This window comes from Heterodontus francisci, chromosome 37 (assembly GCF_036365525.1).
Source record: "Heterodontus francisci isolate sHetFra1 chromosome 37, sHetFra1.hap1, whole genome shotgun sequence".
Taxonomy (NCBI): domain Eukaryota; kingdom Metazoa; phylum Chordata; class Chondrichthyes; order Heterodontiformes; family Heterodontidae; genus Heterodontus; species Heterodontus francisci.
Genome location: NC_090407.1, coordinates 22027661 through 22046322, shown reverse-complemented (window position 1 = coordinate 22046322; position 18662 = coordinate 22027661).

Sequence of the window (18662 nt, the reverse complement as noted above, 5' to 3'; positions counted from 1 at the left end):
ACTTGGATATGCACTTGCAGTGATGTAACCTACAAGGCTACGGACCAAGAGCTGGAAAGTGGGATTAGGCTGGGTGGCTGGCACAGACACGATGGCCCAAATGGCTTCCTTCGCTGCTGTAGACTTCTGTGATTCTATGAGAGGGTGCAGTGGAAATTCACCAGAATGGCACCTGGGTTAAGCTATGAGAACAGTTGTCATAACTTAGCTTGCATTCCCTTGAGTTTAGAAAGTCGAGGAGTGATCGAATCAAGGTGTTTAAATTTACAAAATGAGTAGATACAAAGAAGTTCTTTCCTCTGGAGGGGGAACCCAGAAGAAGAGGTCATAACCTAAGATTGGAGTCAGGCCATTTAGGAGTGAAGTCAGGAAGCACTTCTTCCACACAGAGAGTAGTGAAAATCTAGAATTCTCTCCCCTAAAAGCTTCTTGATGCTGGAGGTCAATTGGAGCTTTCAAGGCTGAGATCGGTAGATTTTTGTTGGGTAAGGGTATCAAGGGATATGGAGCAAAGGCAGGTAAGTGGAATTTGGGTACAGATCAGCCATGATCTAATTGAATGGTAGTAGAGGCTCAAGGGACTTAATGACCTATGCCTCTTCCTATGTCCCACAGTTTAGGAAGCATTAATTAATTATGAAAAATTGTGTTTTCCGCTTTTTATGATTTAAGAGGAGAATCCAGCCCTTAATTTAAAAAACTGATACATTTTTGCGAGATGGACTGAAATAATATGTTTCTACTAACCTCCAAATACCCCAGCCTACGCACCCAGCCTCCTTCCTATCTCCTCACAACAGTGAAATCAAGCTTGTCATCCAATCTTCTGACTCCTTACTCCCCCAGTTTTCTCTGCCTGTTACAGCCTGCAACCTTTTAAAACCCAAGCTTGGCATTATCGAATAATCAGATCCTGATTTATCTCATCTTCTGTCTTCCTTCTTTCACCCTTTACATTGCCATGTATGATTAGTCTTGGCCCTTCAGCTGATATTTATTAAATAACAGTATCATGTGCTGAATATTGAAGCTCAATACAGAATATAGCAAATAATATAAACTAAGCCACTCTGTGTACTGTGACACCATGAACCTCTGAATCATTGCAGGCGGAGTGAGCTGTCAGTTTAAGATGTTAAAAAGCCTGGTTTCTATGTCGTACTAAGTGGATTTCCAGCAAGTCAAAAGTAATTTCTATCCTACCAAAGACCCTAAATAGTTAATATTCAAGTTACGCTTGGAGTATGAGTTTCAATTAGATATAACCAGTACAATCATTAGTCATTTTTGCACCATTAAAAATTGCCTCTGGTGATTTATTTTCACATCTTCTCTCATTAATCTGATGTGGAGAATTGAGCTGTTCAAATGGTTTGACAGCAGGAAACCTTTCTTCTTCATTCAGTGACTGAGAATGAAAAAAAAATATGGCAACCATTATTATGTTAGCCCTATTATTCTCAAGTAAAAGTACATTTTCTTCAAAAAGCTTTTTTACTGGTATAACTAAGCAGCTCCCAGCTGTGAGATATGAAAACTCATCAACATCCTTGTGACATGGCGAAAAAATGTGAGCAAAGTTCTCAGTTCCCTGGTGATAGACAGACACCCACCTAGGCTGCACCAGTTGGAAGCGTGTTGAGCATTTCTTTAGTCTTTGTTTCTTTTGAAAGATGAGATTTTTAATGAGCTTGATTTTGGGAACTGATATCTGAGAGTTTTGATGTGCTTTGCTGCAGAATGTAATGTGTTCAATTATTTCTGTGCAGAATGGTCCTTATTTAGATAAGGGGTGTGTGAAGTTCAAAGTTGTTAACGGGTGTAAAATGTGTGTTATGGTAACCAAGATAGCAGGACAAGGAGTATTTGTTGGGACAGTTAGAGGGAGATTTACTGTGTATCTAACCCATGCTATATATGCCCTGGAAGTATTTGATCAGTTGTGTAGATGCGAAAAAAACACCTTTGACCACCGATCTATCAGGCAGTGGTCTACGCGGAATGTCCTCAAGGCCCTACGGGAAAAGGAGACGGTGGATCCTGTCGGATGGTTCCCCGAGCAGACCGCCAAAGTCATTTGGCGGAATGCCTCATCACCAGAACTTTCAAACAAGCACCAAGATGTAGCTTGGCTGGTGGTGAGAAGAGACCTCCCCGTCAGATCCTTCCTGCACGCCCAAAGTCTCACCCCCTCCGCACAATGCCCTCAAGGTGGCTGTGGTGGGGAAGAGACGGTTGCCCACCTCCTTCTGGAATGTGTCTTTGCAAAGCAGTGGTTTTTGTCGAGGTTCATCCCAAGCAGCTCTGTAACACAGGAGTCTGTGCTCTACGGGTTGTTCCCAGGGACGAGGCCCAAAAGAAAGAAAGAACACTGAGATAAACATCAACTGCTGCTGGAGGACTATCAATTCGGTGAAAGACGCCCTTTGGTCTGCCCGAAACTTGCTGGTCTTCCAGTGCAAAGAGTTGTCCACGACCGAATGTTGCAGAGTGGCACATTCCAAGGTCCAGGACTACGTGCTGAGGGACGCACTAAAGCTTGGGGCAGCTGCAGCAAAGGCTCAATGGGGAAAGACCACTGTGTAAGGTCCCCCTACCAAGCTGAACTGAGGGGCTGGATCCATGGAAAACCCCTCGAACAGTATTGGGAAAATTTTTGTTTGCTGTAAAATGTATATGGCATGAAAAATTAAATGGAAGGGTTGTGAGGCAACTCATGATTATATTGAAGGAAACTGTCCTCCTTTGCACCATTTGTATTTTTTTGACTTAGTGCTGTTTGGAACTGTTTTGTCATGTATCTTTTACAGATTTTTATGAATAAAGTATATTTTGGAAAAAAAAATCAGTTGTGTAGATGGAGATTTGTTCTATATGTAGCCAGTGTTGCACCTGCCCGGGGAATGTTTGGTGGGACAGTGTGGAGGGAACTTTATTCAGTATCTAACCTGTGCTGTACCTATCCTGGAAGTGTTTGATGGGGCAATGTGGAGGGAGCTGTCTATATCAGTCCAAAGTTGCTGGTTTTATCACATGCAAATGTGTTAATATCTTCTGATCAGAGAGGAAATATAATAAATCCTAATTCAAAAAAAGCATTATAATATAAAAGCACTCCTCTAAAATGCTGATAAGCTTATTTTAAGCTGAACTATCTTTTAATAGTTGGTCTAATTGGTATTTTAGCTACTCCATGTTAATAAAGCAGTGAAGTTTTTAATTAACTGAAGTAATTAATCCAAATGTAGGACTACTAAGATAACTGTTCAACAAGAAATGGTACCCAGGTGGAATACTTCTGCCCACAAGATAATTTCATTGAGAATTTTTGGGAGAACATCCTGAGAATGGCAGAGGTTACGTCTCTGGTTAATTAAAGCTGACATGTTCAGAGACCATAAAAGATCTTGAGCTCTTTTCAATTTTCTCTGAAGGAAGCTTTTATCCAGTGGTGTTTATTCATTCTTGATTTGTTATTCAGACGAAGGATTGGATATGTAGCATGAGAGAGTGGCAATACTACTGATAAGATAATCCTCTATGGAATGATAAAAGGAAAATGTTGAAGGGCTGACAGAGGAGGGGATGAATTGATGGTCTGACTGACTGACAGTTTGTGGTGTGTAAAGAAAGTGTTACCCATATCTCAAGCACCTCAGGTGATTTTGAAAACCTTTATTTACCTCTAACAGTATTTTAGATGAGACCAGAACATCTGAAATTAGAAATTGTGAAATGTGCTTTTTCATTCTTCAAGTATTATTGGATCAAAGTAAATGTTTATCGGTGATAGTATTGGTACAGAAAGCTTAAAGAACAAAACATGGTTAGAGTGATGAAAAATGTCAGATCGGTCACCGGTCACTGGAAGCCATAAGCAGATGCTGCCCATTATCCATCTAAATGAAAAACTCAGGGGCTCTGAAGGATAACCAGGGGAGCCCCTCCATGGGAATGTGATCTTGTAATTTTTGAGTTTGGTACATTCCCTTTTATTCTGTGCTATCTTGTCTCAAACATGGTATTCGTAAATTGAAGGAGTATAGAAACAGTGATAGACACAAACCCGACCTGCAGCCTATCCTAAAGATCAGTGAGTGACGGCATATCACATGGTTAGGCTATGCCATAGCTCCTTTAATTTTGTGAAGTGTTTTGAAGATGTAATTTGCAGCAATGCTTTCAACTGTCAATTGCAACTTGGACAAGTGTGGCCAATAATGATAGAGCTGGAGATTGCACAAGTACTTTCCATGGACCAGCAGTAAATCAGCTTCAAGTTGCCTGGCAACACTTTATGCCATGCAAACTGGTTTACCTGATAAACAGTGCAATTGGATAGATTCATCTTAGCAGCTTCTTTCTGTTCAGACATCTTCTCCACATCTGTTCACAGGTCTTATGGGAAATGTGCCTGACAAATATGCTGCCATCTCACTAGGGAGTCAGGTATTGGCCCTCTCACAGGGAAGGATGTCACAGTGCAGGGTGCCATCATAGGGGAGGGTGCTCTCACACACAGCTGACAGCAGCACCTTTACAATGTCAGTCATCAAAAAAGGGAATATGAGAGTCCTGCATTGCTCTAGCACATGCTCAGCTTTCCTTCCTTGCCTCCACATTTAATTTGGCTGTCCCTCAGTTTTAACAGTATCCTTTTGCCCCATATAGCTTTTATAAAAATAGTTTTGCCACCAATATACAGCCATGTGTCTCTGGCGAGCCCCTAGCTCTAGACTTAACCTGGGCTAATAGCTCACTATAAATATTTAGGTAAGCCTGACTCCCAGAAGGTTTGGCTGTGACATTTTAAGTAGAAATACAGAGAAATTGTAACATGGAAACAGGCCATTTGGCCCAATTAGTCTATGTCAGTGTTAACCCTGCACACAAGCATATAGTCCTAATCACAATTACCCATCTGTTCCCATTTCCCTTCAACCCCTTCTCCAACCTGCACTTCTCCAATCTAATCCTGAATGTTGACGCTGTTTCTGCATCAGCCACTAACCCTGGAAGTGAATTCCACAGCTTCATGACTTTATGCGTAGAGAAGTTTCTCCTGTCTTCTATTCTAAATCTCTTACATTTAATCTTGTATCTATGGCCACTCATTCTAGACCTTCAACTACTGGAAACAGTCTGCTTCTATCTGCTCTCAACTCAATCCTTTCACCATTTTTAAAAACTTCAGCTCCAAAAATTACTGCATATTTTTTGTCATGTTTTACGAAGCTCTACCATGTGTTTTTCAATGAAATAGAAAGGATACCATTTCTACTGGTGAGCTCATCTTGTTATTTGAGAAACAGTGGGGTCAGAAAGCCAGGCACAAATCAAGAGCGGACTGACATTAACACTGCAGCAAGAGGATCGAGATTGTAAAACTGAGGGAGAAATAAACATTAGAGACACTAATCAGATAGGATTAGTGACAGTTTTATTATCTAACGGAATGTTAGAAATGTAATTTCCATTAATGATTCAGTCAGTGATGATGGTGTGGGTGAGAAGAGAGAGAGTGAAAGACACTTAACATCACTGATGACTGAAAGACACTCAGAAAAATAACACCGTGAGCCTCATTGCTGTGTTTTCTATTATTAGTATTCATAGGAAAATGCTACTAAAGGCACTGTTCTATTGAAAGTCAGCCTACATCATAACCTGCAAGTTTAGGATCATTAATGGAGATCTCTTTGCTATTACTATAAATGACTCATTTTAATGCCCGTGAAGTTGGCTCACTCATCTACACAAGTAGAAAATGTAGTATTCACTACAGTCTCTTGTAATATACTTAATATTTCTGTAATTTTGAAAGATTTTGCATTGTGTAAAAGTTTGACAGAAATACATTGATCCTTGTTGTTAATAAGCCCTTCCTTATAACACATGTGCTAGTTTATAAAATGCAACTTTTTTAATGATGCCTCCTCTTTTAATACCACAAACCCTTCTCAAAAATGTGCTTTCCTTATAATTTCCAAAGAAAGAAAAATGTTTCTATTTATATCACACCTTCAGACACCTCAGGATGTCCCAAGCCACTCTATTCAACTAATAGATTAATTTTGAAATGCAAGACACTTAATATATAGGCATTGGACTCAATATCCACCTCTCCAGCAGCTGTGCACTATGGCTGCTGTATGTATCACCTACAGGATTCAATTGCAGTATTCCAGCAAAGTTACTTCAACAGCACCTCCCTCCCCTCTGACCTCCACCATCAAGAGGGACAAGAGCAGCAATGTCATGGGAGCATTATCACCTCCAAGTTCCCCTCCAAGTCAAACTCCATCCTGACTTAGACATATATTGCTATTCCTTCATCGGCGCTGGGTCAAAATCCTGGAATTCACTACGTAACAACGTTGCGGGAGCACCTACACCACACGGTCTGCAGCCGTTGAAGAACCGGCCCAATACCACTGTCTTAGAGCAATTATGAATGGGCAATAAATGTGGCCTTTCCAGTGTTACCCATGTCCTGAAAACAAATGAGAAAAAAAGCAAATGAATGATTGGTTTAAGGAATAAAAGCAAAATACTGCAGATTCTGGAAATAAAAACCAAAAGTGCTGGAAATACTCAGCAGGTCTGGCAGCATCTGTGGAGAGAGAAGCAGTGTTAACGATTCAGTTCAGTGACCTTTCATCAGATTTATTTAAGGAATTTGGCTAGGACACCAGAACTCCCTGCTCTTCTTTGAATAGTATCACAGGATCTTTTATATCCATCTGAGCAGGCAGATGGGGCTTCAGTTTAACATCTCATCCAAGTGACAGCATTTCCAACAATGCAACATTCACACAGCATTTCAGTAATGTGTCAGTCTTAATTATATGTGTGAACCTACAAATTTGTGATTCAGAGAAAAGTATTAACAACTGAGCCAAACTGCCAAAGGAAGTTTTCCGAAGAGGCTATACTGCATGTACATAGTTCGGAAGCTACAAAGGGCATAAGAGACATTAAAATGTACTAGTAGCCACCTGAATTAAGTGATCTGATAAAGAACATGTCTAGTTTATTTTGCACTCAGTGCATTGATTCTGTATTAAACAAGAGTTACTTTTTCTCCTTTTTATAAGCAGCATCACAGGAAGGCAAAGCTGTACACATTACACATTCTTGAAGGTCAGTGTGTTATAACTAATGCAGAACTGAGCAGCCAATTAGAACAACTCGCAACAATGGTGCTGAATCACCTGCCTACTCTTTTGACAAATATGCAAGTCCTATAAGAAACACTCAATATTTCAATCCAGTTTTGGAATGCTGGTGGAGTAAAAGGTAGGAAGGCCTTCTTTGTAATATGACCCTGCAGATTATTGTGGATTATAGGAAGATATGAGGCCTATAAACCTATTCGGTTGCTTTAAAAAATGAGTTATTTTGATGTGTAGCCCTTTTCAAAATCACCAATTGGATTTTCAAATTTTCAGCAGGAACTGCTTGTCTCTCTCGCACCCAGGCATTGGGGAACTGAATCCAGGATATATACACTGAAACTAGGATATTTGCACTGAACATTGGATAAACATAAGTGTGTGGTCTTCCAACCACTCTCTAAGTAACCCCATCTATAAGCTGTAGTGTCAAACTTCAGGGTTTCCTCCTGAACTTTAAACAATTGCTTTCAGCATGATCTGCCAGCCTTCATGATATTCCTGATCCAACACCACCTACCAATTAGTGTCACCAATTGGCTAATCCATGCCCTCATGTGAGAGGCTTTTATGGAGAGACATGACGACCAGGAGGTTCACCTGTTGAGCAACAGATCAGTGAGCCAGCCCCCTCGGCATTCAAAGTGGTTTGGTTTCCATACTATGAACAGTTCCTGGTAATTGCTCTCCACCTAGCAAGGGCTTAAACCCATGCTTGTCTGTTCTGAAATGACCAGCTAGTGGCTGTCCTTCTTGTGGTGGGAGCATATAGAATCATAGAATGGTTACAGCACAGAAGGAGGCCATTCGGTCTGTCATGTCTGTGCTGGCTCTCTGCAAGAGCACCTCAGTTAGTCTCACACTCCTGCCCTTTCCCCATAGCCCTGCATTTTTTTCTTCAGGTGCTTATCCAATTCCACTTTGAAATCAGATTGTATCTACCGCCACCACATTCTCAGGCAGTGCATTCCAGATCCTAATCACTCGCTACATAAAACATTTTTTCCTTGTGATGCTGTTGATTCTTTTGCCAATCACCTTATATCGGTATCCTCTGGTTCTCGACCCATTCACTAATGGGAACATTTTCTCTCTATCTAATCTGTCGAGATGGCTCGTGATTTTGAACACTTCTATCAAATCTCTTCTCAACCTTCTCTAAGGAGAACAACCACAGCTTCTCCAATCTGTCCACGTAACTGAAGTCCCTCATCTCTGGAACCATTCTCCTAAATCTTTTTTGCACCTTCTCTAAAGCCTTCACATTTTTCGTAAAGTGCAGTGCCCAGAATTGTTGAATAGTTGAGGTCGAACCAGTGTTTTTTAAAGGTTCATTATAACTTCCTTGTTTTTGTACTCTATGCCTCTATTTATAAAGGCCAGAATCCCATATGCAGTTTTACCCACTTCTCAACCTGCCCTGCTGCCATCAACGATTTATGCACATATACCCCAGGTCTCTCTGTTCCTGCACCACTTTAGAATTGTGCCCTTTATTTTATATTGCCTGTCCTCGCTCTTCCTGCCAAAATGTAGCACTTCACAGTTCTCTGCATTAAATTTCGTTTACCACATGTCCGCCTATTCCACTAACCTGTTGTTGTCCTCTTGACATCTATCACTTACCTCCTTACAGTTAATAATTCTTCCAAGTTTTGTGTCATCTGCAAATTTTGAAATATGCCCTGCATATCCAAGTCTAGGAATGCATATCAAGAAAAGCAGTGGTCTTAGAACCAACCCCGGTGAAACCCAACTACAGTAAAAGATTTGTTATCCGGCATGTGCCGGACCTGAGAGGTGCTGGATAATCAAACATTCTAGTTAATCAAGAGTTGTACTTACCAAGGCGGGTAGAGATATAACATTCCATTCTGAAGTTATCACTGGAAGAATGAAGGATACCCAGGGCCCGGCATTGGGAAAGCCGATTTTTAATTTTCCCTTAATCCTTCAGGCTCGGTGCACCAATATACCTGTAGTATGCGCGAGAGTCAGCCCTTTCCAGCGAGCATCACTAACTAATGCCAAAAACAATCGACTGCATTCGGGGAAACTCAGTCTGGGAGAGCTTTGGGAGATTTTGGAAATTCTGGATAACAGAGCTTGCCAGTTGGTAAAGTGCCGGGTAACAAAGCTTTTACTGTATATACCTTCTTCCAGTCTGAAAAACAATTAATCACTACTAATATCCATGCTGCCACTTTCCCTTTTATTCCATGGGCTTCAACTTTGCTGACAAGTCTATTATGTGGCTCTTTTAGGAGTCCATATACACCACATCAACTGCATTACCCTCATCAAAAACTCAATCAAGTTAGTCAAACACAGTTTGCCTTTAACAAATCTGTGCTGGCTTTCCCTAATTAATCCACACTTGTTCAAGTGACTGTTAATTTTGTCCTGGATTATTGTCTCTAAAAGCTTTCCCACCACTGAGGCTAAACTTTTTGAACAAGGGTGTAATATTTGCAATTCTCCAGTCCCATGGCATCACCCTCATATCAAAGGAGGTTTGGAAAATATGGCCAGTGCCTCTGCAATTTCCTCCCTCAATAACTTAGGATGCATCCCATCTGTATTGGCAACTTATCAACTTTAAGTACAGCCAACTTCTCTAATACCTCCTCTTTATCAATTTTTAGCCCATCCATTATCTCAACAACCTCTTCTTTCACTACAACTTGGCCAGCATTTTCATCCTTGGTAAAGACAGATGCAAAGTACTCATTTGTAGGGTCTCTGAATTGGCTCCTAGATGACACACGTGGCAGTGGAAAATTGGAACCAGGTTAACCTACTGTGACAGATTCTGTAATCTGGGATGGAATTTTCCCGGGCCAGTGGAGGCAGGTTTGGGGGCAGGAAAATTGCAGAAAATGACGTCTGATTGGGATCCCAATGTGATCTCACTCCTTCCAGTTTTCCTGGGAGGGTTGGGAGTGCAGCGGGAAACACTTGTGGCTGAGGCGGGCAGCCAAGAAGGCAATTAAGAGTGATTTTGCACATGAATGCCTTCTTTCCCAACAGTGCAGGAGTTCCATGCTGTGTCTGCAACCTGGCAAATTGGAGAAGTTTCCCGCACAGTGGGAAGAACTCCCTCAGTAAAACTGACAAGGTGTGAAGGCTTTGATCAGTCACACTGAAGAGCTCCAGTCATGGCCAGGTGAGAGGCTGCTGTTCAAAGCACTCCCTTTATCAGCGAGTGCTACCACTGCTGGACAGATGATTGCCAACTGCTTGGAAGGCACTTCATCTACCTTCAGCTGCACTTCCCTGCTGCCAGCCTTCAGAGCTGCACGGGAGCAGCTTATGCATTTCCACCGTCTGCCTCTTCTGAGGGTCAAGGACAGGGGGCTCACCACTGCCATCTCCTCCACAGCAGCAGGAGCAACACTAGTAACAACACCAGCTTCCCTCTCCTCAACAACCTGACCCTCCACAGGGCAGAATAGATGGCCACTGAGGTCCAGCTGGAAGGAGGCGAGACACGCAACACAGGGCCTACAGGCAGAGGAGAAGCTCTCTCAACATGCCTGAGCATCTGTGCCTCAGGAAGCTCATACTCTCACATCAGATTTCTGCTGGCATCTACATCTTCATGGAATAAGACACTCTTCCCAGTGGGCCAGGTGGGCATGCATTGTCAGAGGCTAACAAAGTGTCTGTCACTGGAGGCCTATCTCACGCCTCCTCACATCTCTGCCTCTCGCCAAATTGTATGCTCTCTTCTGCAAGGAGAGAAAGAAAGGAAGTATGAATGCTGGTAATGGCTTGTGTGCAGAGGATGGAAGGACACGATTTGTGGAGAGTCATGGTAAGGTATGTGTGAGAGGGCAATAGGCTGAGGGTGTGTTGGCTGTTCTGATGGGGAGGTGAGGTGCCTGCAGAGAGGAATGAGTGAAACTACAAGGTGTGTTGACTTGAGGCATGCTGGGCAAGTCAGAATGTGGGGATTGGCACCTGAACGTGTTGGACCACTCACCTGTCATGTGCTTCTGAGGTCCTTGAACCTCTTGATGCAAGGTTTGCAGGTTGGAGGGAACACACTCCATCTGAAGATTTCCTAGGCAACTTCCATCCACACCTGCTTATTTGGAAAGGCTGTCCTCCTCCCATCCTTGGGAGTGCTCCCCTCCCTGCAGCCCCTCAGCTGGACCTCCAGGTAAGTGCAAGAGACCTATGGGTCAGCCTTCACAGGCCTCCTCTCTATTCTTGTGGGTGCTGCAGCCTGAGAAATCCAAGTGCTTCTGAGCATTTCTGAAACATGCCGTGGATCCTTTTAGTAGAAATCCTTCATCTGACAAAATGGCTGCGTCATTCCGCCTGTCCTCCCAAATTGATCAAGGAGCCCAGAGGAGGGCTGTTAATTGGTTTACTCTGATAAAGAGCAATCGGAAGGCCTGTTAATCGGGAGGTCGGGTTCGCGACCTGAAAATGATCCCTCCGTTACCCAAGACTAAGGCAGTAAGATTCCCCACCTGACATCTGCACTAGGCAGGTCTGCAATTCTCCAGCTCAGTACTTCTGTGTTGTGTTCATGGAGGAAACTCTGGGGACTCCTCCAGCACAGAAGTTGAATTTCTGGTGCCAATAGAGGAGTTACTGAAATAAATATGAATTTCAGATAAGGCTGATAAACTGAGGAAGTTATAAAGGAAGACAAGGCAGCAGGTTCAGATGGACTTCATTCTGAATTAAACAGATAATTAGGCAAATTAGTTGCATTCTTATCATGAACTTTAGTGGAGTATTAGTAATCTGAGTGATGTGTGAGGTTTGGAAGGAGATTACATAAATGCCAATCTTTAAAACAGCATAGGGATTATGTAAGGAACGTCAGGATAGTGTTGTCAATCAAGTATTAGGAATCGTCCGAAAACGGAGACTAAGGAAACACCCTGGTAGAAATAGAATGATGAGAGGGAATCAGCATGGAAGGTGATCTTGCTAAATAAAATTCCTGGAGGAAATGAGGGACCTTATTGACAACCACAAGCCTGTGGAAGTGATATATTTAGTTTTCAGCCGGGCTTTTGATACTGTACCACATTAAGAAATAAGGTAGGAAGACACAGGGCTGTATTTTACGGAAAGGTCTAAGGTCCTGCCACCAGGACCAGAAGTGTGACCTGTTGCCATGCGGATGGGTGGGGGGCAGGATAAAGTTTGCAATTACGTGGCAGCTGGCCAATTAACTGCTGGGAGGTGGAGGATTCGAGGACTCGGGCGGTGTGAGATCACGCTGCTGGACCTCCCGCTAATCCACGGTCTCCATAGACCTGATGAGGCTCTAAAGCCCCGTCGTTCCCGTGCAAGCATCTTAAAGTTAGAAATCTCCAGTAAAATAGGAGTAAATTACCTGTTAAACAGGCTTAATTATCTTCCTGCCACATTTCAGCACGAGATCCCCCCACCAGCCCCGCCACCCTTTGGAATATCCATTGCATAAAAACGTTGGGCTTCCTTCCTATTGCCTTTTATCATATTATGATTCCTCCCGCCTCCCAGTCCATGGGCAGAAGGCTGGTAAAATCCAGCCCTTAGAACACAAGCCAAATTTCTACAGTGGTTGAAAAATTGACTAAACCAGAGAAAGCAAAGGGCGTTGTGGTTTAAACTCTTTTACCATGGCATTTGTCATTAGTGACAAGGATCAATGCTGGGGCTATTGCTCTTTGCAGTGTCTGGAAATGGTTTCTAGCTGAAGATAGATCTAAGATGTCTAAATTTCGAGGTTACACTAACTTTGAAGCTGGGTGGGGATCAGCAAGGGGAAGTGGGGTTTCAAACAATGAGGAATGTGCAAGCCAAACACAATGTGGTTGACTCTTAAGTGCCCTCTGAAAAGGCCTAACAAGCCACTCAGTTGTATCAAACTGCTACAGGAAAGTCAACTAAGAATAAAACTGGACAGACCACCCAGCATTGGCCTAGGTACTGGAAATGACAAGGGCACATCCTGCCCAGTTCACCCTGCAAAGTCCTCCTCACCAACATCAGGGAACTTGTGCCAAAAATGGGAGAGCTGTCCCACAGACTAGTCAAGCAACGGCCTGAAATAGTCATACTCACTTAATCATACATAGCAGCCAATGTCCCAGAATTCTCCATCATCATTCCTGGGTATGTCCTGTCCCACCAACAGGACAGACTCACCAGAGTTGGCAGCACAGTGGTATACAGTTGGGAGGGAGTGGCCCTAGGAGTCCTTAACGTTGACTCTCACTCTGGACTCCATGAAGTCTCATGGCATCAGATTAAACATGGGCCAGGTAATTTCCTGCTAATTACCACCTACCACCCTCCCTCAGCTGATAAATCAGTTCTCCTCCATGTTGGACACCACTTGGAAGAAGCACTGAGGGTAGCAAGGATGCAAAATATTCTCTGGGTGGGAGATTTCAATGTCCATAACCAAGAGTGGCTTGGTAGCACCACTACTAACCGAGCTGGCCGACTCCTGAAGGACATAATCTGCCAGACTTATGGCAGTTAGTGAGAGAACCAACGAGAGGGAAAAACCTACTTGATCTCGTCCTCACCAATCTACCTATCCCAGGTGCATCTGCCCATGACAGCAGACAGAGTGACTACCACACAGTCCTTGTGAACACGATGTCCTGTCTTCACACTGAGGACACCCTCCATCATGTTGTGTGGCACTACCACCGTGTTAAATGGGATAAACTCAGAACAAATCTAGCAGCTTAAAACTGGGCATCCATGAGGTGTTGTAGGCCATCAGCAGCAGAATTGTATTCAACCACAATCTGTAATCTCATGGCTCAGCGTGTCACGAGCAGTATCAGGCATACTAAAAATCAGGAGCCAACTGGTGAAGCTATAACACAGGACTATATGAATGCTAAACAGTGGAAGCAACATTCTACATACAGAGCTAAGCGATCCCACAACCAACGGATCAGACCAAAGTTCTGCAGTCCTGCCACATCCAGTTTTGAATGGTGGTGGACAATTAAACAACTAACCAGAGGAGGAGGCCCCAAAAATCCCCAACCTCCAATGTTGGGGGAGCATGGGCCCTGACAACATCTCAGCTATAGTATTGAAGACTTGTGCTCCAGAATCAGACACACCATTAGCCAGGCTGTTCCAGTACAGCTACAACAAAGGCATAGTGGAAAATTGTCCAGGTATGTCCTGTCTACAAAAAGCAGGACAAATCCAATCCAGCCAATTACTGCCCCATCAGTCTACTCTCAATCCTCAGCAAAGTGATAGCAGATGTCATCGACAGTGATGTCAAGCAGCACTTACTCAGCAACAACCTGAACACCAATGCTCAGTATGGGTTCCACCAGGGTCACTTATCTCCAGACCTCATTACAGCTTTGGTCCAAACATGGACAAAAGAGCTGAATTCAAGTGGTGAGGGAGAGTGACTGCCCTTGACATCAAGGCTACATTTGACCAATTGAGTAATCAAGGAGCCCTAGCAAAATTGAAGTCAATGGGAATCGGGGGAAAACTCTCTATTCGGAATCATACCTAGCAGAAAGGAAGATGGTTGTTGTTGTCGTTGGAGGCCAATCATCTCATTCCCAGGACATGGCTGCAGGAGTTCCTCAGTGTAGTGTCCAAGGCCCAACCATCTTCAGCTGCTTCATCAATGACCTTCCCTCCAACATAAGGTCAGACGTGGGAATGTTCACTGATTTCACAGTGTTCAGCACCGTTTGCAACTCCTCAGATACTGAAGCAGTCCGTAACCACATGCAGCAAGACCTGAACAACATTCAGGTTTGGGGTGATAAGTGGCAAGTGACATTTGCACCACACAATTGCCAGGCAATGATTATCTCCAACAAGAGACAATCTAACCATCTCCCCTTGACATTCAATGGCATTGCCCCCACCATCAACATCCTGGGGTGGTTACCATTGACTAGAAAGGTAGCTGGATATTTATACTGAGGCAGCAAGAGCAGGTCAGAGGCTGGGAATTCTGCAGCGAGTAACTTCTCTCATGATTCCCCAATGCCTGTCCATCATCTATAAAGCACAAGTGAGGAGTGTGATGGAATATTCTCAATTTTCCTGGATGAGTGCAGGTTCAACACTCAAGAAGCTCGACACGATTCAAGACAAAGCAGCCCACATCCACCACCTTCGACATTCACTCCCTCCAGCACCAGTGCACAGTAGCAGCAGTATGTACTATCTACAAGATGCACTGCAGCAACTCACCAAGGCTGCTTCCAAACCCATGAGCTCAACCACCCAGAAGAAGAAGGGCAATAGACCTATTGGAACTCGACCACCTGCAAGTTCTCTTCCAAGTAACTCACCATCCTGATTTGGAACTATATCATTCTTCCTTCACTTTTGTTGGGTCAAAATCCTGGAACTCCCTCCCTAACAGCACTGTTGGTCTACCTACACCACATGGACTGCAGCAGTTCAAGAAGGTGGTTCACCACCACCTTCTCAAGGGCAATTAGAAATGGGCAATAAATGCTGGCCTAGCCAGTGACGCACACATCCCAAGAACAAATAAATAAAAGGGGTCTCGATAGGTTGTGTTGTAGCTGATGAGTAGCAAAAAGCATTTAGTATGGAGAAATGCAAGATATTAAAACTAGGGAAGGAAATAAGCAGTGAGAACAGAAACTAACTGGCTCTACACTGCAGGACTGCACAGGAGAGGCACTTGGGGTATTGGTAGTGTCATGGAAGTGTTTTTTTTCCTGTTTAAAAACTAAGAGGAGTCTGTGTGCCTTTAAGACTGAGAGAAGTTTTTATATTCTCTGGGAACAGTGTGTGTGAGCTACAAGCCTGTTCCTAACAGCAAGAGAAACAGGTCACATGCCGTATTGTATCAGTTTGACTGTGCGTAAAAACTGGCTAGAACCGGTTTGATCTGGCAGACCAGCAAAGCGTGCTCTCCCCGAAGGACGAATTTGTTTCCCTCAGCAGAAAATGTACATTGGCCTACAGGCTGTGTTTCGCCTGAGGAGAGAAAGACTCCTGGAAAGGAATCTTTGCATTATTGGAGGTAGAAAATTCCTTTTTACTCCTGTCTCTAAGAAGTCTGTGCCTCAAGAGTGACTTTCTGTTGCCTTTCATGTTTCTGGGAGTTCTGGAGTTCTCAGTATAGTTTGTACTGATAGATTGCTAATTCAAAAATCTAAATAGACTTGTTTTTATACTCATTGATGAAAGATCTGTGTGCTGCCTACTGCAGCCAAAGTGCTGTGAATGCCTACCATTACAGGCTGTTCATCAAACTTGCCTGGAGACCTTGAGAGGCATCTGACTATTCGACTCTGGGACACCTCACCGAACCAGGAACGTAACCCACCAAGACTTATTCCTAAGAAACAGCTCTAATTTAAAACATCATTTTAGAATCGGTTTACCATTGGTTTTTGAATGTATGTGTGTGCGCATGAGGGTTTGGAGGAATAAGAAGTTATAAAGTCTTTTCAGGCATGGATTCATCTCAATGTTGTTTAAGATTTAGTTTATTACTAAATAGTTAATTTGTTGTTGTTTAAAGATACCTGGTTTGGTATGTTTTATTCTGGGGGGTAATAAAATGTTTAATTTGGCTAATTTCCGGTAGGTGGGAAACTTTAATAATATGCTGTGACCTGTGGAGTAATGGGACTGAATTGACAATGCATTAATCCCGCCTCAGTCGTAACAGTAGATAGCTCATTGAAACCAACACAACAGCGTGTGACAGCAGTAAAGGAGACACTACATCTTGAGTTGTATAGCCAGAAGGATAGAGCACAAATTCCATGAGGTGATGAAGGATGTGTAGAAGACACTGGTGAGGCCACTAATGGAGAATTAACACCTAAGAACAGATTATCTTGTCATTATATCATTGTTATTTTTGCGACCTTGCTGTTTTAAAATTAGCTGTCACCTTTCTTAAAGTACAGTTGATACTTGAGCCTTATAATCAGCACAAAGAAAACTGAAGTAATGTACCAGCCTGCTCCAAAAATGCCCTACCTTGACCCGAAGGTTTCAGTCCATGCCCATGACCAGAACTTATCAGCAGTGGATAAGTTCACTTACCTCAGCAGCACACTTTCTTAAGCTGTCTATATCGATGACGAGACACATGCAAGAATTGCCATAAAAGTGTATCCTTTGGCAGACTTCGAACATCAGTCTGGCATGAAAAGGAGTAAGTCTGCCTACCAAACTGAAAGTCTATAAAGCAGTAGTACTACCCACTCTGCTGTACATATGCGACACTTGGACTGTGTACCAGCGTCATGCCAAGAAGCTCAACCACTTTCACTGAGCTGCCTTTGGAAGCTTCTGAAGATCAGGTGGCAGGACAAAATAGCAAACATTGAGGTGCTTACCCGCGCTGACATGCCAAGCATCCACACCATATTGAGACATTCACAACTGAGTTGGGCTAATCTTGTTGCCAGAATGCCTGACACTCACTTACCAAAGCAAATCTTCCATGGAGAGCTTTAATTTGGTATGCGCTGTCAGGAGGGTTCGAGGAAGTGCTACAAGGACTCTCTGAAGGCTTTAGTAAGGAATCTTGATATTGACTCCAAGTCCTGGGAGAAATCGCCCAGGATCGCTGCACATGGTGCAACCAAATAAAAAAAGGGTGTGTCCTTCAAAAGCAAGCGCTTATCAGAGGCAGAGAGAAAACATGAGGAGAGGAAATCGCGAGCTAGCAGCTCATTCAAAACTCAATTGTCTGCAGAATCCTCCCTATTTGCAGCAGAACCTTCCAGGCGCAGATCAGCCTTAGCAGTCACCCATGTACCCACCAGAACCCTCCCAAATACTCCAGATGATGGATATGGTCATCTTTGCCTCAAAGAATGAACAACAGCAATAGGTACTACATTTCAAAAAGTGTTTCATTGTCTGTAAAGTGCTTTGGGATGTCCTACGTTTGAGAAAGGTGTTGTATAATTGCTTTTTTATTGTGTACATTTCTGATCACTGTAAGTTACAGGTTGAGGGTCAGATATTCTCTTATATACTCCCATAAGCAGTTTGAGCCTCTTACATTTAGGGGTATGCCCATCTGTAGAATACATAACCTGGGGTGTAGTACTGATACTCCTTTGTGATGTGAACTGGATATCCACCTCTTTCATCCATCAGATGACTCTCCACACCTTTTTAACAGCAGACAAAGGAAAACACCTGGAATGACGAGGTCAGGTAAGACTCATTGAGCTGCTTTATTTCATAGAGAATAATTATACAGAACAACAGTTATAATTGGAATCACTTAATGCGACCATATTATTTTCTGTAAAATAAAACAGCTCAATGAGTCTTACCTAATGTCTCATTACAATAAACACTCCTCTACTTTAAGTGAGTTTGCAATCTGCCCAGAATGTTTGTCCAGTTAAAGATGAACACAGACTCATGGTTTTTCAGGATTTTTTGCATCAGAAGATCCACTGAAACCTTCAAAGTCTTTATTTACTTTGTGCTTTTACATTTACAGGCTAGCAG